At 48.7% G+C, this 21,379-nt stretch overlaps 2 pseudogenes; both read left to right on the top strand.

Moving 5' to 3' along the window:
* Nucleotides 1-50: 50 nt before the first annotated feature.
* On the top strand, nt 51-12,387 carry LOC113875959 (annotated as a pseudogene).
* A 1,652-nt stretch (nt 12,388-14,039) lies between these two features.
* On the top strand, nt 14,040-16,931 carry LOC113875810 (annotated as a pseudogene).
* The last annotated feature ends 4,448 nt before the right edge of the window (nt 16,932-21,379 follow it).

Here is a 21,379-nt window from a genome sequence, read left to right on the forward strand (position 1 = left end):
CTGCACAGCTTCCTGTAAGTGTGGGTCACTCAACGGAGCAGTGTGCCCTTCATCAGAGGAGCAAGGCTGAGGCCGGTGGGCCGCCTGAACACGGGATCATGTCCATGGTTCCTCCCTCGCTGCTCTGTCTTGGTCAGTTGGGGAGAGAGGGTTGGGTACAAATAGATGGCTAAGCAGGGCAGGGCTGGTGGTTCTTTAGGGCGGGGCTGTTCTCACCAGGTATTTCTTTCTAGGGTTGTGTTTGAGCCAGAGCACTTGGGCACAGAAGGGTGAGTATTCTGTGTGATACTCCTGAGGACCCAGCAGGGTTTAAGCCAGATATCAAGTCTCTTGGCAGCTGGAAAGAGGGGACTCAGACTTTAGAGCGGGGACTGTAAGAGGGGGAGAAATAGAAGGGTGGAGGGAGAAAAGCTTGTGTGTATATTACCTGTTCTCTGTGTTCTAGGAAATCTCCCCCCGCCTCCTTTCACAGCTCTGCCTGGATCCACAGTTCCATGGAAGAGTCGTATGACCCTCCTGTGTCAAGGACCTAAACAAGCTGAGGGGTACAGGATATCAAGAGTGGGAAGTCCTGAGCCCATGGACAAAGACGAACAGATCATGTCCAGGAAGACCAACACTTTGAGTATTGCAGAGGTTACAACAGACAAGACAGGGCTATACCACTGCTCCTATCAGAGAGGAGGCCGCTGGTCCCAGTTCAGTGACCCCCTGCAGCTGGTGATGACCGGTGAGAGGTACACAGATGCAGTGGAGCCGGGACTGACCCCTCTGCCGAGGGAAGGACCAGGATTAGGGGACAGGAAGCAGGAGGACCAAGCCTTGTCCTTGGGGAGGTCTCAGGGATGATGCCAAGAGACTTCCTCAAGGGTGAGGGGGGTGAGGACGGGAGAGAGACCAGAGCCACGTCTGCTCCCAGGGGACAAAAAGGGACAGTGCCTACGTGACCCTTCCTTTCATCGTTGAACTTCCTTCTTTCTCAGGAGCTTATGACAAGCCCTCCCTCTCCAGCGTGGTTGGCACAGTGGTGGCTCCAGGGGAGAATGTGAAGTTGCAGTGTATCTCCAAAATCAACCATGATGTATTCATCCTCACCAAAGAAGATGGAGATCCCGTCACCCAGAACCAAAGCTGCACCCCCCAGGACGGAGGATGCCAGACCATCTTCCTCTTGAATCCAGTCTCCTCCACACAGGCGGGGACCTACAGATGCTACAGCGCCTTCCTCGACAACCCCTACGTGTGGTCTCAGCCCAGTGACCCACTGCAGCTTCAGGTCGAAGGTGAGGAAGAAGCCCAGTCCACCCACCTGCTCCCCGCCCTGGGGGCTGACTCTGCGGTTATAGCACTGGCTGGGGAAGAGGACCACAAGAGGGAGGGTGTGTGAGCACCATCAGCTTAGACACGCATCTCTGAGGGATGGGCCGGGGACAGGCCATGTGGGTCCATGGGACTCTGGGAGGTGAGAGCTTAACTGGGCGGAAATAAGGAAGACCTCTCCCACCTCACCTCTATTTTTGGGAACTACTGACTCTCCCAGCAGCACCCAGTCCAGACATTCAACTGGTGAGTGAGTTTAGGTGGAAAACTGAGAAGAGATTCTGTGTTCCCTTCTCTCTGACCTCGAGTGTTAACTGCATGGATGCAGATGTATATGTTATATATTATATGGATATACGTGTGTGTTAGTTACTCAGTTGTGTCCGACTCTGTGACCCCACAAACTGTAGCCCACCAGGCTCCTCTGTCCGTGGGATTTCCCAGGCAAGAACACTGGAGTGGGTTGCCATTCTCTTCTCCAGAGGATCTTCCTGACCCAGGGATTGAACCCTGGTCTCCAGCATAGCAGGCAGATTCTTTACTGTTTGAGCTACAGGCAACTCCATGCATATATATGTATTTTATATATATGTAACTTATTAAATATCATATATGCTTTGCAGAAAATATTTACATAGACTATATTAATACATGTGTTATATGTATTTTCATTTTTGTTAGAATAAAAATGTGTCACATAATGACTGGTTGGGAAAAACAGAGTCACACAGTGTAACAGAACAAGACTGACAGAAGGGGCTAGTGATTTAGAAGAGGTCTCAACAAGCAAGTCCCTCGTGGCTGTATTTTTAACAGACACTGGGATGAAATCAGAAGGCTGATCCTGGTAGACAGTGCAGGACAGGCAGAGGAACCAGCCCTGGGCCAAGACCCAGACGTAGAGACCCGTTCAGGAGCCCAAGGGTAACAGAGGCCAGCGTGTCTGCTGCTGCAGGAATGGTCAAATCACAGGAGATACTGAGCGAGGAGCAGGCCAGGCTCTGGGCAGGGACTGGCAGCCTCCAGCACCCCAGTCCTGTCTTTCTTGACCCCAGAAGTCCAGTATCAGCACACCTCCCGTAATGACAGGAGGAAAGAAAGGTGTTTAATGCTTACCCCGAGGGAGTGGGCTGGGTGGGCTTCCCACCAGGTCCAGAGGTCTGCAGAAATGAGCTTGAGTTTTAGGATCCTTTAGAGGCATGGACAGCTTCCCTGGTAGCTCAGTGGTAAAGAATTTACCTGCCAAGTAGGAGATCCAGGTTCAATCCCCAGGTCAGGAAGATGCCCTGGAGAAGGGCGTGGCAACTCACTCAATACCCTTGCCTGGGAAATCCCATGGATGGAGGAGCCTGGGGGGCCACAGTCCATGGGGTCACAAGGACACAGCTGAGTGACTAATCAACAAGCACCAACGGGAATCAGCCCTTCTACCTCCTCTCTCTCAGCGCCTACGGCTTGGCATCCTTCCGTGGAGACTCAAGTCCGCCTGAGCCTGGCTGCCCTGCTTCTCCTGGTCATGGTCGTCCTGTTGGCTGAAGCCTGGTGCAGCCAGGGGGGTCCCTCAGTGAAGTCAGATGAGCCCCCGCCCCAGTGGACTGACAAGCACCGATGACCCTCTGCTGGCATCAAAGCACTGTGCTCACTTGTGGGGGCGGCAGTTCCAGGGCCCTGGCTGGGTCACCCATCCGATGCAGCAGTGTACTCGCTTCCTGTCGAACCTGAAACAACATACCAGAGGCACCGTGGACGAGAGCAGCCCAATGTGAACTCTTTCAGTTCTAGAGAGCAGAAATCTAAACCCTGTCCCCAAGTCTGCACTACTTGCTACTTTCCCGTTGGTGTTCTTGCCTTTTCGAGCTTCTAGACTCTGCCTGTGCTCCCTGTCGTGGAGCTCCGTCCTCCAGACCCAGGAGGGGAGCGCCTCTTCTCCTCTCTGACCTCTGCTTCCTTCCTCCCTTCTTGCCTCACACACCCCCACCCTCCTGCTTCCCTTTTAACGAACACTTATGGGGACCTGCCGGTGGTCCAGTGGTTAAGAATCTGCCCTGCGATGCAGGGGATGTGTGTTTGATGCCCAGTCAGGGAACTAAGATCCCACAGGCTGCAAAGCACCTAAGCCTGTGAGCAGCAACCAAATGAATAAGTAAATAAAAATAAAATTATATTTAAAAAAGACCCGTGACTACATGGGGCACCACCCCCTGCCCATGACAACCTGCGATAAGCTCCCACCCAAGAATCTTAATTTCACCACATCTGCTGCTGCTGCTGCTAAGTCACTTCAGTCGTGTTCGACTCTGTGTGACCCCATAGACGGCAGCCCACCAGACTTTCCCATCCCTGGGATTCTCCAGGCAAGAACACTGGAGTGGGTTGCCATTTCCTTCTCCAATGCAGGAAAGTGAAAAGTAAAAGGGAAGTCGCTCAGTCGTGTCTGATTCTTAGCGACCCCATGGACTGAAGCCTACCAGGCTCCTCCGTCCACTGGATTTTCCAGGCAAGAGTACTGGAGTGGGGCAGTGTCCCTTTTGACATGGAGGTTCTGGGTAGCTCTGCAAAACTATCATTAGAAGGCTGTTACTCACCCTGCCTCCTGGAGATCACTGAGTCTAATCTTTGAGCCAGAAATCCTTGCTTTTATGCACTGTCTCACAGGAGAGACTTTGAAACAAGCAGGTTTTTTGTTTTGCTTTAATATTTAAGTCTTTATTGAATTTGTTACAATTTTGCTTCTGTTTTACGTTTTGGTTTTTTGGCCACGAAGTATGTTGGATCATAGGTCCCTGACCAGGGATTGAACCCACAGCCCCCGCATTGGGAGACAAAGTCTTAACCACTGGACTGCCAGGGAAGTACCTGGGAATAAATGTTTAACACTCTTTTCAATTTAGAACAGGATGTGATTCAAACAGAGATGATACTTAATAAACTTTGCTTATGTGTAATGTGTACATTCCGTAGAGTGGTTGTTCTTGCTGGGTGGCAGATGGGTCTAGGGCTAGAAATGCTGATTTTTTTCCGTCAATATAGCCCTTGTGAAAGGAAAAGTCACTCAGGCGTGTCTGACTCTTTGTGGAATTCAAAAATTCTAGAAAGCAAGTGGAGAAGATGATGGTACCCCACTCGAGTACTCTTGCCTGGAAAACCCCTGGATGGAGGAGCCTGGTAGGCTGCAGTCCATGGGGTCGCTGAGAGTTGGACACGACTGAGCGACTTCACTTTCACTTTTCACTTTCATGCATTGGAGAAGGAAATGGCAGCCCACTCCAGTGTTCTTGCCTGGAGAATCCCAGGGATGGGGGAGCCTGGTGAGCTGCCATCTATGGGGTTGCACAGAGTCGGACAGGACTGAAGTGACTTAGCAGCAGCAGAAGAAGAAAGAAAGTATAAAAGCATGAACATTCAGATTTGTTGGTTGGTTTGGAGAATTTAAGTTACACAGATGATTGTGATGTTAGCAACTGTTCCTCTTTGGGTTTGGGGGTTTGGGTTTTTGTTTCTGAGAAGAAACAGCTTTCAAAGCATGAGACTAAAACAACAGAATCACAGAAAGGCTAACTCACCCCCTCTTATACTTGAGCTGAGGAAATAGTTTGGCGACTTCTTAGCTCCAAGCTGTTTAAGCAGATAACAAATACCCTTGCACTTAAACCTCCGTGGATACCTCACAGAAAAACAGAGACACTAACTGATCACGTGCTCTTCCGTCTCACCTCTGCCCCAAGACTCGACTCAGCTGGCTGCCATTGGCTGCTGTTCCCTCACCAATGTCCCCTCCTTCTGCCTGTTCCTTACTTTTTCTGTGTCAGCATAGACCTAACTTTCCTTGGGTGTTTTCTCTGAATGCCTTCTCAGAGTCGGCTAGGTGTCCCTGTCATGTTCTAAATGACAGCTGAGTTCTGAAAAGCGGTAAGTATATGGTGAGCCATTCGCTCTCTTTGCAGGCACTCAGTTGTGCTCTCACAGGGCTTCCCAAGGAGCACTAGGACTGAAGAACCCACCTGCCCATGCAGGAGATGGGAAAGACCCAGATTCAATCCCTAGGTCAAGAAGACTCCCTGGAGAAAGAACTGCCAACCCACTCCAGTATTCTTGCCTGGGAATTCCCATGGACAGAGAGGAGCCTGCTGGGCTACAGTCCACGGGTCACACAAAGGGTCAGACCTGACTGAGCGCACATACAGCACAAAAGCAGGAGCGGTGATGTATGACCTTATGAGCAAGGCCATAATCCTATGAAACTTAGTTTGAAAAAGCAAAAGTGTGAATTTTAAATCATTTTCCTGGGTTACAAAATGCTCGTTTTCTTTGTTTTTTTTTTTTTTTTTTTTCTTCCGTCATTTAAAAATCCTGAGGCCATGCAAAAACAGACACTGGGTTTTAGAACTCAATGATCCTCTCTTAGAATCTTTTCTCCATACAGTTGAGTCCAAGTAACCTGAGACCAAAGACAAGCTAACCAAAGTCTCTGGAGATGGTTCTCCTAGAAAGCAGTAATGCGAGGTGTTTTCAGGATTCCCTTTCGATGCCCTGGATGGAGGGAAAGAGGTGTGAGGAGGGAGAGAAATGATACAAAGATAGAGGACATTAGATATTGACAGATAGATAGATAAGTAAGCGAAAAATGATACGTATAAACAATGGATAGGGACTTCCCTGGTGGTCCAGTGGTTAAGATCTGTGCTTCCAATGCAGGGGGCATGGGTTCAATCCTTGGCAGGGGCACTAAGATCTCACATGCCACAGGGCATGGCCAAAGTTAAATAAGTACATAAAATAGTCTGTTTTCAGAATCAGCCTGCCTGACTTCAGGCTCTACTACAGAGCCACAGTCATCAAGACAGTATGGTACTGGCACAAAGACAGAAATATAGATCAATGGCACAAAACAGAAAGCCCAGAGATAAACCCACACACCTATGGACACCTTACCTTTGACAAAGGAGGCAAGAATATACAATGGATTAAAGACAATCTCTTTAACAAGTGGTGCTGGGAAAACTGGTCAACCACTTGTAAAAGAATGAAACTAGAACACTTTCTAACACCATACACAAAAATAAACTCAAAATGGATTACAGATCTAAACGTAAGACCAGAAACTATAAAACTTCTAGAGGAGGCAAACATAGGCAAAACACTCTCCAACGTAAATCACAGCAGGATCCTCTATGACCTACCTCCCAGAATATTGGAAATAAAAGCAAAAATAAACAAATGGGATCTAATTAAAATTAAAAGCTTCTGCACAACAAAAGAAACTATAAGCAAGGTGAAAAGACAGCCTTCAGAATGGGAGAAAATAATAGCAAATGAAGCAACTGACAAACAACTAATCTCAAAAATATACAAGCAACTCCTGCAGCTCAATTCCAGAAAAATAAACGACCCAATCAAAAAATGGGCCAAAGAACTAAATAGACATTTCTCCAAAAAAGACATACAGATGGCTAACAAACACATGAAAAGATGCTCAACATCACTCATTATCAGAGAAATGCAAATCAAAACCACAATGAGGCACCGTTTCACACCAGTCAGAATGGCTGCGATCCAAAAGTCTACAAGCAATAAATGCTGGAGAGGGTGTGGAGAAAAGGGAACCCTCTTACACTGTTGGTGGGAATGCAAACTAGTTCAGCCACTATGGAGAACAGTGTGGAGATTCCTTAAAAAACTGGAAATAGAACTGCCATACAACTCAGCAATCCCACTGCTGGGCATACACACTGAGGAAACCAGAAGGGAAAGAGACACGTGTATCCCAATGTTCATCGCAGCACTGTTTATAATAGCCAGGACATGGAAGCAACCTAGATGTCCATCAGCAGATGAATGGATAAGAAAGCTGTGGTACATATACACAATAGAGTATTACTCAGCCATTAAAAAGAATACATTTGAATCAGTTCTAATGAGGTGGATGAAATTGGAGCCTATTATACAGAGTGAAGTAAGTAAGTAAAAACACCAATACTATACTAACGCATATATATGGAATTTAGAAAGATGGTAACCATAACCCTGTATACAAGACAGCAAAAGAGACACTGATGTATAGAACAGTGTTTTGGACTCTGTGGGAGAGGGAGAGGGTGGGATGATTTGGGAGAATGGCATTGAAGCATGTATAATATCATATAAGAAACGAATCGCCACTCCAGGTTCGACACAGGATACAGGATGCTTGGGGCTGGTGCACTGGGATGACCCAGAGGGATGGTACGGGGAGGGAGGTGGGAGGGGGGCTCAGGATTGGGAACATGTGTACACCCGTGGCAGATTCATGTTGATGTATGGCAAAACCAATACAATATTGTAAAGTAATTAGCCTCTAATTAAAATAAACAAATTTAAATTTTAAAAATATATAAATAAAAATAGGGAATTCCTTGGTGGTCCAGTAGATGAGACTCCTTGCTCCCAATTCAGGGGACCTGGGCTTGGTCTCTGGTCAGGGAACTAGATCCCACCTGCGGCAGCTAAGAGTTCACCTGCTGCAACTAAAGACCCTATGGGCCACAAGTAAGACCTGGTGCGGTCAGATATACACACAAATAACTGGATATTTAAAATAAAAATAAAATAATAGATGATTGCTTGATAGACAGTAGAGAATGGATAGATGGTAGATAGATAACACACAGATTATTAATAGATAATTCCCGTCTAGATGTAGATATAGATAAGTGATTGTTGTTTCTGTTCTTTAGTCACTAAGTCATGTCAGACTCTTTGCGACCATGGACTGTAGCCCACCAGGCTCCTCTGTCCATGGGATTCTCCAGGCAAGAATATTGCAGAGTGTTGCTATTGCCTCCTCCAGGGGATCTTCCCGACCCACAGATAGAACCCACATCCTCTGCATTGCAGGCAATGCTTCACCACGAGCCACCACAGAAGGCCATAGATAGATGGTAGAATTAGATAAATAAATGGTGGCTAGGTAGATGATAGTAAATGATGGATAGAGAATAAATGCATGATTGATAGATGGTAGATGATAAATAAGTAGACAGTAAAATGACAGATGATGACAGGTAGACATGGATATGTCTATTTTCCACAGTGTCAGAGGAAAGAAAGCCCTGTCTAACCTCAATGGACATGAGTGGGAGCAAGCTCTGGGAGACAGTGATGGACAGGGAGGCCTGGCATGCTGCAGCCCATGGGGTCTCAAAGAGTCAGACACGACTGAGTGACTGAACAACAACAACCTCTTGCTCTGAGTTGGAACCTTCAGTCATCTCCTCAGTCATAAGGGAAGCCCTCCTGAGCCACGGGCCTCTGAAGTTTCAACCTGACACCATGGTTCTCTCTGCCCAGCCATGACCCAGTAAGCCCACAGAGGAGAATTCAGATCAACATCTTCATGGTGTCAGCTACGTCTGTATGCCCCACTCCCAACCCAGGAGGAAGAGGATGTGAACTGCCTTCACTACAGGGCTGAGAACCGAAAGCAACTGCACAGCTTCCTGTAAGTGTGGGTCACTCGACGGAGCAGTGTGCCCTTCATCAGAGGAGCAGGGCTGAGGCTGGTGGGCAGCCTGAACGCGGGATCATGTCCATGGTTCCTCCCTCGCTGCTCTGTCTTGGTCAGTTGGGGAGAGAGGGTTAGGTACAAATAGACGGCTAAGGAGGGCAGGGCTGGTGGTTCTTTAAGGCGGGACTGTTCTCACCGAGTGTTTCTTTCTAGGGTTGTGTCTGAGCCAGAGCACTTGGGCACAGAAGGGTGAGTGTTCTGTGTGATACTCCTGAGGACCCAGCAGGGTTTAAGCCAGGTATCAGGTCTCTTGGCCGCTGGAAAGAGGGGACTCAGACTTTAGAGTGGGGGCTGTAAGAGGGGGAGAAACAGAAGGGTGGAGGGAGAAACGCTTGTGTGTCTATTACCTGTTCCCTATGTTCTAGGAAATCTCCCCCCACCTCGTATCACAGCTCTGCCTGGATCCACAGTTCCATGCTAAGAGTCCTGTGACCCTCCTGTGTCAAGGACCTAAACAAGCTGAGGGGTACAGGATATCAAGAGTGGGAAGTCCTGAGCCCATGGACAAAGAGGAACAGATCACGTCCAGAAAGACCAACGCTTTGAATTTCACAGAGGTTACTACAGACAAGACAGGGCTGTACCACTGCTCCTATCAGAGAGGAGGCCGCTGGTCCCAGTTCAGTGACCCCCTGCAGCTGGTGATGACCGGTGAGGGGGCCACAGAGGCAGTGGAGCCGGGACTGACCCCTCTGCCGAGGGAAGGACCAGGCTTCGGGGACAGGAAGCAGGAGGACCAAGCCTTGTCCTTGGGGAGGTCTCAGGGATGATGCCGAGAGACTTCCTCAAGGGGGAGGGGGACGAGGAGGGGAGAGAGACCAGAGCCACGTCTGCTCCCAGGGACAAAAAGGGACAGTGCCTACGTGACCCTTCCCTTCATCGCTGAACTTCCTTCTTTCTCAGGAGCTTATGACAAGCCCTCCCTCTCCAGCATGGCTGGCACAGTGGTGGCTCCAGGGGAGACTGTGAAGTTGCAGTGTGTCTCCAAAATCAACTATGATGTATTTATCCTCACCAAAGAAGATGGAGATCACGTCACCCAGAACCAAAGCTCCGTCCCCCACGACGGAGGACGCCAGACCATCTTCCTCTTGAATCCAGTCTCCTCCACACAGGCGGGGACCTACAGATGCTACGGTACCTTCCACGAATATCCCTACGTGTGGTCTCAGCCCAGTGACCCACTGCAGCTTCAGGTCGAAGGTGAGGAAGAAGCCCAGTCCACCCACCTGCTCCCTGCCATGGGGGCTGACTCTGTGCTGTTAAAGCACTGGCTGGGGAAAAGGATCGCAAGAGGGGGTGTGTGTGAGTGCCATCGGCTTAGACACACATCTCTGAGGGACGGGCCGGGGACGGGCCATGTGGGTCCCTGGGACTCTGGGAGGTGAGAGCCTGACTGAGCAGAAATAAGGAAGACCTCTCCCACTTCACCTCTCTTTTCAGGAACTACTGACTCTCCCAGCAGCACACAGCCCAGACATTCAACTGGTGAGTAACTGAGTTTAGGTGCAAAACTGAGAAGAGATTCTGTGTTCCCTTCTCTCTGACCTGGAGTGTTAACCGCATGGATGCAGATGTATATGTTATATATTATATGGATATACGTGTGTGTTAGTTGCTCAGTCGTGTCCGACTCTGTGACCCCACAAACTGTAGCCCACCAGGCTCCTCTGTCCATGGGATTTCCCAGGCAACAACACTGGAGTGGGTTGCCATTCCCTTCTCCAGAGGATCTTCCTGACCCAGGGATTGAACCCCGGTCTCCCGCATAGCAGGCAGATTCTTTACTGTTTGAGCTACAAGGAACTCCATGTATATATATGTATTTTTTATATGTGTAACTATTATTAAATATCATATATGCTTTGCAGAAAAATATTTACATAGACTATATTAATACATGTGTTATATGTATTTTCATTTTTGTTAGAATAAAAATGTGTCACATAATGACTGGTTGGGAAAAACAGAGTCACACAGTGTAACAGAACAAGACTGACAGAAGGGGCTAGTGATTTAGAAGAGGTCTCAACAAGCAAGTCCCTCATGGGTGTATTTTTAACAAACACTGGGATGAAATCAGAGGGGTGATCCTTGTAGAGAGTGCAGGACATGCAGAGGAACCAGCCCTGGGCCAAGACCCAGACATAGAGACCCGCTCAGGAGCCCACGGGTAACAGAGGCCAGCATGTCTGCTGCAGGAATGGTCAAATCACAGGAGATACCGAGCGAGAAGCAGGCCAGGCTCTGGGCAGGGACTGGCAGCCTCCAGCACCCCAGTCCTGTCTTTCTTGACCCCAGAAGTCCAGTATCAGCACAGCGCCCATAATGACAGGAGGAAAGAAAGGTGTTTAATGCTTACCCCGAGGGAGTGGGCTGGGCGGGCTTCCCACCAGGTCCAGAGGTCTGCAGAAATGAGCTTGAGTTTTAGGGCCCTTTAGAGGCATGGACAGCTTCCCTGGTAGCTCAGTGGTAAAGAATTTACCTGCCAAGTAGGAGATCCAGGTTCAATCCCCAGGTCAGGAAGATGCCCTGGAGAAGGGCGTGGCAACTCACTCAATACCCTTGCCTGGGATATCCCATGGATGGAGGAGCCTGGTGGGCCACAGTCCATGGGGTCACAAGGACACAGCTGAGTGACTAATCAACAAGCACCAACGGGAATCAGCCCTTCTACCTCCTCTCTCTCAGCGCCTACGGCTTGGCATCCTTCCGTGGAGACTCAAGTCCGCCTGAGCCTGGCTGCCCTGCTTCTCCTGGTCATGGTCATCCTGTTGGCTGAAGCCTGGTGCAGCCGGGGGGGTCCCTCAGTGAAGTCAGATGAGCCCCCGCCCCAGTGGACTGACAAGCACCGATGACCCTCTGCTGGCATCAAAGCACTGTGCTCACTTGTGGGGGTGGCGGTTCCAGGGCCCTGGCTGGGACCCATCTGATGCAGCAGTGTACTCGCTCCCTGTCGAACCTGAACAACATACCAGAGGCACTGTGGACGAGAGCAGCCCACTGTGAATTCTCTTTCAGTTCTAGAGAGCAGAAGTCTAAACCCTGTCCCCAAGCCTGCACTACTTGCTACTTTCCCGTTGGTGTTCTTGACTTTTCGAGCCTCTAGACTCTGCCTGTGCTCCCTGTCTTGGACTCCGTCCTCCAGACCCAGGAGGGGAGTGCCTCTTCTCCTCTCTGACCTCTGCTTCCTTCCTCCCTTCTTGCCTCACACACCCCCACCCTCCTGCTTCCCTCTTGATGAACACTTATGGGGACCTGCCGGTGGTCCAGTGGCTAAGAATCTGCCCTGCGATGCAGGGGATGTGTGTTTGATACCCAGTCAGGGAACTAAGGTCCCACAGGCTGCAAAGCACCTAAGCCTGTGAGCAGCAACCAAATGAATAAATTAATAAAAACAAAATTATATTTAAAAAAGACCCGTGACTACATGGGGCACCACCTCCTGCCCAGGACAACCTGCGATAAGCTGCCACCCAAGACCCTTAATTTCACCACATCTGCTGCTGCTACTGCTAAGTCACTTCAGTCGGGTTCGACTCTGTGTGACCCCATAGACCGCAGCCCACCAGACTTTCCCGTCCCTGGGATTCTCTAGGCAAGAACACTGGAGTGGGTTGCCATTTCCTTCTCCAATGCATGAAAGTGAAAAGTAAAAAGGAAGTCGCTCAGTCGTGTCTGACTCTTCTCGACCCCATGGACTGCAGCCCACCTGGCTCCTCCATCCATGGGATTTTCCAGGCAAGAGTACTGGAGTGGGGCAGTGTCCCTTTTGACATGGAGGTTCTGGGTAGCTCTGCAAAACTATCATTAGAAGGCTGTTACTCACCCTGCCTCCTGGAGATCACTGAGTCTGATCTTTGAGCCAGAAATCCTTGCTTTTATGCACTGTCTCACAGGAGAGACTTTGAAACAAGCAGGTTTTTTGTTTTGCTTTAATATTTAAGTCTTTATTGAATTTGTTACAATTTTGCTTCTGTTTTACGTTTTGGTTTTTTGGCCAGAAGTATGTTGGATCGTAGGTCCCCAACCAGGGATTGAACCCACAGCCTCCTCATTGGGAGACAAAGTCTTAACCACTGGACTGCCAGGGATGTACCTGGGAATAAATGTTTAACACTCTTTTCAATTTAGAACAAGATGTGATTCAAACAGAGATGATACCTAATAAACTTTGCTTATGTGTAATGTGTACATTCCTTAGAGTGGTTGTTCTTGCTGGGTGGCAAATGGGTCTAGGGCTAGAAATGCTGATTTTTTCCTTCAATATAGCCCTTGTGAAAGTGAAAGTCACTCAGGCGTGTCTGACTCTTTGTAGAATTTAAAAATTCTAGAAAGCAAGTGGAGAAGACGATGGTACCCCACTCCAGTCCTCTTGCCTGGAAAACCCCATGGATGGAGGAGCCTGGTAGGCTGCAGTCCATGGGGTCGCTGATGGTTGGACACAACTGAGCCACTTCACTTTCACTTTTCACTCTCATGCATTGGAGAAGGAAATGGCAGCCCACTCTAGTGTTCTTGCCAGGAGAATACCAGGGATGGGGGAGCCTGGTTGGCTGCGGTCTATGGGGTCGCACAGAGTCGGACATGACTGAAACAACTTAGCAGCAGGAGCAGCAGGTAGATGATAATAAATGATCAATAGATAATAAATGTATGATTGATAGATGATAAATAAGGAGACAATAAAATGACAGATAATGATAGATAGACGTGGATATGTGTATTCCCCACAGTATCAGAATAAAGAAAGCCCTGTCTAACCACAATGGACGCCAGTGGGAGCAAACTCTGGGAGACAGTGATGGACAGGGAAGCCTGGCATGCTGCAGCCCATGGGGTCTCTAAGAGTCAGACACGACTGAGTGTGAACAACAACAACAACCTCTTGCTCTGAGTTGGAACCTTCAGTCGTCTCCTCAGTCCTGAGGGAAGCCCTCCTGAGCCAGGGGCATCTGAAGTTTCAACCCCGACACCATGCTTCTCTCCCCCCAGCCATGACCCAGTATGCCCACAGAGGAGAAGTTCAGTTCAGTGTCTTCATGGTGTCAGCGATGTCTGTATGCCCCACTCCCAACACAGGAGGAAGAGGATGTGAACTGCCTTCACTACAGGGCTGAGAACTGAAAGCAACTGCACAGCTTCCTGTAAGTGTGGGTCACTCGACAGAGCAGTGTGCCCTTCACAGAGGAGCAGGGCTGAGGCTGGTGGGCAGCCTGAACGCGGGATCATGTCCATGGTTCCTCCCTCGCTGCTCTGTCTTGGTCAGTGGGGAGAGAGAGTTAGGTACAAATAGACGGCTAAGGAGGGCAGGGCTGGTGGTTCTTTAAGGCGGGGCTGTTCTCACCAGGTGTTTCTTTCTAGGGTTGTGTCTGAGCCAGAGCACTTGGGCACAGAAGGGTGAGTATTCTGTGTGATACTCCTGAGGACCCAGCAGGGTTTAAGCCAGGTATCAGGTCTCTTGGCCGCTGGAAAGAGGGGACTCAGACTTTACAGCGGGGGGGCTGTAGAGGGGGAGAAACTGAAGGGTGGAGGGAGAAACGCTTGTGTGTCTATTACCTGTGCCCTGTGTTCTAGGAAATCTCCCCCCGCCTCGTATCATAGCTCTGCCTGGATCCACAGTTCCAGCTAAGAGTCCTGTGACCCTCCTGTGTCAAGGACCTAAACAAGCTGAGGGGTACAGGATATCAAGAGTGGGAAGTCCTGAGCCCATGGACAAAGACGAACAGATCATGTCCAGGAAGACCAACACTTTGAGTATTGCAGAGGTTACAACAGACAAGACAGGGCTGTACCACTGCTCCTATCAGAGAGGAGGCCGCTGGTCCCAGTTCAGTGACCCCCTGCAGCTGGTGATGACCGGTGAGGGGGCCACAGAGGCAGTGGAGCCGGGACTGACCCCTCTGCCGAGGGAAGGACCAGGCTTCGGGGACAGGAAGCAGGAGGACCAAGCCTTGTCCTTGTGGACGTCTCAGGGATGATGCCGAGAGACTTCCTCAAGGGTGAGCGGGGCGAGGACGAGAGAGAGACCAGATCCACGTCTGCTCACAGGGACAAAAAAGGGACAGTGCCTACGTGACCCTTCCCTTCATCACTGAACTTCCTTCTTTCTCAGGAGCTTATGACAAGCCCTCCCTCTCCAGCATGGCTGGCACAGTGGTGGCTCCAGGGGAGACTGTGAAGTTGCAATGTTTCTCCAAAATCAACCATGATGTATTTATCCTCACCAAAGAAGATGGAGATCCCGTCACCCAGAACCAAAGCTACACACCCAGGACGGAGGACGCCAGACCATCTTCCTCTTGAATCCAGTCTCCTCCACACAGGCGGGGACCTACAGATGCTACGGTGCCTTCCACGACAACCCCTACGTGTGGTCTCAGCCCAGTGACCCACTGCAGCTTCAGGTCGAAGGTGAGGAAGAAGCCCAGTCCACCCACCTGCTCCCCGCCGTGGGGGCTGACTGTGTGCGGTTAAAGCACTGGCTGGAGAAAAGGATCGCAAGAGGGGGCGTGTGTGAGTGCCATCAGCTTAGACACACATCTCTGAGGGACGGGCCGGGGACGGGTCGTGTGGGTCCCTGGGACTCTGGGAGGTGAGAGCCTGACTGAGCAGAAATAAGGAAGACCTCTCCCACTTCACCTCTGTTTTCAGGAACTACTGACTCTCCCAGCAGCACACAGCCCAGACATTCAACTGGTGAGTAACTGAGTTTAGGTGGAAAACTGAGAAGAGATTCTGTGTTCCCTTCTCTCTGACCTGGAGTGTTAACTGCATGGATGCAGATGTATATGTTATATATTATATGGATATACGTGTGTGTTAGTTGCTCAGTCGTGTCCGACTCTGTGACCCCACAAACTGTAGCCCACCAGGCTCCTCTGTCCATGGGATTTCCCAGGCAACAACACTGGAGTGGGTTGCCATTCTCTTCTCCAGAGGATCTTCCTGACCCAGGGATCGAACCCCAGTCTCCCGCATAGCAGGCAGATTCTTTACTGTTTGAGCTACAAGGAACTCCATGTATATATATGTATTTTTTATATGTGTAACTATTATTAAATATCATATATGCTTTGCAGAAAATATTTACATAGACTATATTAATACATGTGTTATATGTATTTTCATTTTTTTAGAATAAAAGTGTGTCACATAATGACTGGTTGGGAAAAACAGAGTCACACACAGTGTAACAGAACAAGACTGACAGAAGGGGCTAGTGATTTAGAAGAGGTCTCAACAAGCAAGTCCCTCATGGGTGTATTTTTAACAAACACTGGGATGAAATCAGAGGGGTGATCCTTGTAGAGAGCGCAGGACATGCAGAGGAACCAGCCCTGGGCCAAGACCCAGACATAGAGACCCGCTCAGGAGCCCACGGGTAACAGAGGCCAGCGTGTCTGCTGCAGGAATGGACAAATCACAGGAGATACTGAGCGAGGAGCAGGCCAGGCTCTGGGCAGGGACTGGCAGCCTCCAGCACCCCAGTCCTGTCTTTCTTGACCCCAGAAGTCCAGTATCAGCACACCTCCCGTAATGACAGGAGGAAAGAAAGGTGTTTAATGCTTACCCCGAGGGAGTGGGCTGGGCGGGCTTCCCACCAGGTCCAGAGATCTGCAGAAATGAGCTTGAGTTTTAGGGCCCTTTAGAGGCATCGACAGCTTCCCTGGTAGCTCAGTGGTAAAGAATTTACCTGCCAAGTAGGAGATCCAGGTTCAATCCCCAGGTCAGGAAGATGCCCTGGAGAAGGGCGTGGCAACTCACTCAATACCCTTGCCTGGGATATCACATGGATGGGGGAACCTGTGGGCCACAGTCCATGGGGTCACAAGGACACAGCTGAGTGACTAATCAACAACCACCAACGGGAATCGGCCCTTCTACCTCCTCTCTCTCAGCGCCTACGGCTTGGCATCCTTCCGTGGAGACTCAAGTCCGCCTGAGCCTGGCTGCCCTGCTTCTCCTGGTCATGGTCGTCCTGTTGGCTGAAGCCTGGTGCAGCCAGGGGGGTCCCTCAGTGAAGTCAGATGAGCCCCTGCCCCAGTGGACTGACAAGCACCGATGACCCTCTGCTGGCATCAAAGCACTGTGCTCACTTGTGGGGCCGGCAGTTCCAGGGCCCTGGCTGGGTCACCCATCCGATGCAGCAGTGTACTCGCTCCCTGTCGAACCTGAACAACGTACCAGAGGCACTGTGGACGAGAGCAGCCCACTGTGAATTCTCTTTCAGTTCTAGAGAGCAGAAGTCTAAACCCTGTCCCCAAGCCTGCACTACTTGCTACTTTCCCATTGGTGTTCTTGCCTTTTCGAGCTTCTAGACTCTGCCTGTGCTCCCTGTCGTGGAGCTCCGTCCTCCAGACCCAGGAGGGGAGCGTCTCTTCTCCTCTCTGACCTCTGCTTCCTTCCTCCCTTCTTGCCTCACACACCCCCACCCTCCTGCTTCCCTCTTGATGAACACTTATGGGGACCTGCCGGTGGTCCAGTGGTTAAGAATCTGCCCTGCGATGCAGGGGATGTGTGTTTGATGCCCAGTCAGGGAACTAAGATCCCACAGGCTGCAAAGCACCTAAGCCTGTGAGCAGCAACCAAATGAATAAATAAATAAAAATAAAATTATATTTAAAAAAGACCCGTGACTACATGGGGCACCCCCCCCATGACAACCTGCGATAAGCTCCCACCCAAGACCCTTAATTTCACCACATCTGCTGCTGCTACTGCTAAGTCACTTCAGTCGGGTTCGACTCTGTGTGACCCCATAGACGACAGCCCACCAGACTTTCCCGTCCCTGGGATTCTCCAGGCAAGAACACTGGAGTGGGTTGCCATTTCCTTCTCCAATGCATGAAAGTGAAAAGTAAAAGGGAAGTCGCTCAGTCGTGTCTGACTCTTCGAGACCCCATGGACTGCAGCCCACCAGGCTCCTCTGTCCATGGGATTTTCCAGGCAAGTGTACTGGAGTGGGGCAGTGTCCCTTTTGACATGGAGGTTCTGGGTAGCTCTGCAAAACTATCATTAGAAGGCTGTTACTCACCCTGCCTCCTGGAGATCACTGAGTCTGATCTTTGAGCCAGAAATCCTTGCTTTTATGCACTGTCTCACAGGAGAGACTTTGAAACAAGCAGGTTTTTTGTTTTGCTTTAATATTTAAGTCTTTATTGAATTTGTTAAATTTTGCTTCTGTTTTACGTTTTGGTTTTTTGGCCACGAAGTATGTTGGATCGTAGGTCCCCGACCAGGCATTGAACCCACAGCCCCCGCATTGGGAGACAAAGTCTTAACCACTGGACTGCCAGGGAAGTACCTGGGAATAAATGTTTAACACTCTTTTCAATTTAGAACAGGATGTGATTCAAACAGAGATGATACTTAATAAACTTTGCTTATGTGTAATGTGTACATTCCTTAGAGTGGTTGTTCTTGCTGGGTGGCAAATGGGTCTAGGGCTAGAAATGCTGATTTTTTTCCTTCAATACAGCCCTTGTGAAAGGAAAAGTCACTCAGGCGTGTCTGACTCTTTGTAGAATTTAAAAATTCTAGAAAGCAAGTGGAGAAGACGATGGTACCCCACTCCAGTCCTCTTGCCTGGAAAACCCCATGGATGGAGGAGCCTGGTAGGCTGCAGTCCATAGGGTCTCTAAGGGTTGGACACGACTGAGCGATGTCACTTTCACTTTTCACTTTCATGCATTGGAGAAGGAAATGGCAGCCCACTCTAGTGTTCTTGCCAGGAGAATCCCAAGGATGGGGGAGCCTGGTGGGCTGCCGTCTATGGGGTTGCACAGAGTCGGACAGGACTGAAGTGACTTAGCAGCAGCAGCAGAAGAAAGAAAGTATAAAAGCATGAACATTCATATTTGTTGGTTGGTTTGGAGAATTAAATTACACAGATGATTGTGATGTTAGCAACTGTTCCTCTTTGGGTTTGGGGGTTTGGGTTTTTGTTTCTGAGAAGAAACAGCTTTCAAAGCATGAGACTAAAACAACAGAATCACAGAAAGGCTAACTCACCCCCTCTTATACTTGAGCTGAGGAAATAGTTTGGCGACTTCTTACCTCCAAGCTGTTTAAGTAAATAACAAATACCCTTGCACTTAAACCTCCGTGGATACCTCACAGAAAAACAGAGACACTAACTGATCACGTGCTCTTCAGTCTCACCTCTGCCCCAAGACTCGACTCAGCTGGCTGCCATTGGCTGCTGTTCCCTCACCAATGTCCCCTCCTTCTGCCTGTTCCTTACCTCTTTCTCTGTGTCAGCATAGACCTAACTTTCCTTGGGTGTTTTCTCTGAATGCCTTCTCAGAGTCGGCTAGGTGTCCCTGTCATGTTCTAAATGACAGCTGAGTTCTGAAAAGCGGTAAGTATATGGTGAGCCATTCGCTCTCTTTGCAGGCACTCAGTTGTGCTCTCATAGGGCTTCCCAAGGAGCACTAGGGCTGAAGAACCCACCTGCCCATGCAGGAGATGGGAAAGACCCAGATTCAATCCCTAGGTCAAGAAGACTCCCTGGAGAAAGAACTGCCAACCCACTCCAGTATTCTTGCCTGGGAATTCCCATGGACAGAGAGGAGCCTGCTGGGCTACAGTCCACGGGTCACACAAAGGGTCAGACCTGACTGAGCGCACATACAGCACAAAAGCAGGAGCGGTGATGTATGACCTTATGAGCAAGGCCATAATCCTCTGAAACTTAGTTTGAAAAAGCAAAGTGTGAATTTTAACTCATTTCATGGGTTACAAAATGCTAATTTTCTTTCTTTTTTTTTTTCAGTCATTTAAAAATCCTGAGGCCATGCAAAAACAGACAGTGGGTTTTAGAACTCAGTGATCCTCTCTCAGAATCTTTCCTCCAAACCGTTGAGTCCAAGTAACTTGAGAGCAAAGACAAGCTAAACAAAGCATCTGGAGATGGTTCTCCTAGAAAGCAGTGATGGGGGTGTTCTCGGGATTCCCTTTCGATGCCCTGGATGGAGGGAAAGAGGTGTGAGGAGGGAGAGAAATGATACAAAGATAGAGGACATTAGATATTGACAGATAGATAGATAAGTAAGCGAAAAATGATACGTATAAACAATGGATAGGGACTTCCCTGGTGGTCCAGTGGTTAAGATCTGTGCTTCCAATGCAGGGGGCATGGGTCAATCCTTGGCAGGGGCACTAAGATCTCACATGCCACAGGGCATGGCCAAAATTAAATAAGTACATAAAATAGTCTATTTTCAGAATCAACCTGCCTGACTTCAGGCTCTACTATAAAGCCACAGTCATCAAGACAGTATGGTACTGGCACAAAGATAGAAATATAGATCAATGGCACAAAACAGAAAGCCCAGAGATAAACCCACACACCTATGGACACCTTATCTTTGACAAAGGAGGCAAGAATATACAATGGATTAAAGACAATCTCTTTAACAAGTGGTGCTGGGAAAACTGGTCAACCACTTGTAAAAGAATGAAACTAGAACACTTTCTAACACCATACACAAAAATAAACTCAAAATGGATTACAGATCTAAACGTAAGACCAGAAACTATAAAATTCCTAGAGGAGGCAAACATAGGCAAAACACTCTCCAACGTAAATCACAGCAGGATCCTCTATGACCTACCTCCCAGAATATTGGAAATAAAAGCAAAAATAAACAAATGGGATCTAATTAAAATTAAAAGCTTCTGCACAACAAAAGAAACTATAAGCAAGGTGAAAAGACAGCCTTCAGAATGGGAGAAAATAATAGCAAATGAAGCAACTGACAAACAACTAATCTCAAAAATATACAAGCAACTCCTGCAGCTCAATTCCAGAAAAATAAACGACTCAATCAAAAAATGGGCCAAAGAACTAAATAGACATTTCTCCAAAAAAAGACATACAGATGGCTAACAAACACATGAAAAGATGCTCAACATCACTCATTATCAGAGAAATGCAAATCAAAACCACAATGAGGCACCGTTTCACACCAGTCAGAATGGCTGCGATCCAAAAGTCTACAAGCAATAAATGCTGGAGAGGGTGTGGAGAAAAGGGAACCCTCTTACACTGTTGGTGGGAATGCAAACTCGTTCAGCCACTATGGAGAACAGTGTAGAGATTCCTTAAAAAACTGGAAATAGAACTGCCATACAACTCAGCAATCCCACTGCTGGGCATACACACTGAGGAAACCAGAAGGGAAAGAGACACGTGTACCCCAATGTTCATCGCAGCACTGTTTATAATAGCCAGGACATGAAAGCAACCTAGATGTCCATCAGCAGATGAATGGATAAGAAAGCTGTGGTACATATACACAATAGAGTATTACTCAGCCATTAAAAAGAATACATTTGAATCAGTTCTAATGAGGTGGATGAAACTGGAGCCTATTATACAGAGTGAAGTAAGCCAGAAAGAAAAACACCAGTACTATACTAACGCATATATATGGAATTTAGAAAGATGGTAACCATAACCCTGTATACAAGACAGCAAAAGAGACACTGATGTATAGAACAGTGTTTTGG

This window comes from Bos indicus x Bos taurus, chromosome 18 (assembly GCF_003369695.1).
Source record: "Bos indicus x Bos taurus breed Angus x Brahman F1 hybrid chromosome 18, Bos_hybrid_MaternalHap_v2.0, whole genome shotgun sequence".
Classification (NCBI taxonomy): Eukaryota; Metazoa; Chordata; class Mammalia; order Artiodactyla; family Bovidae; genus Bos; species Bos indicus x Bos taurus.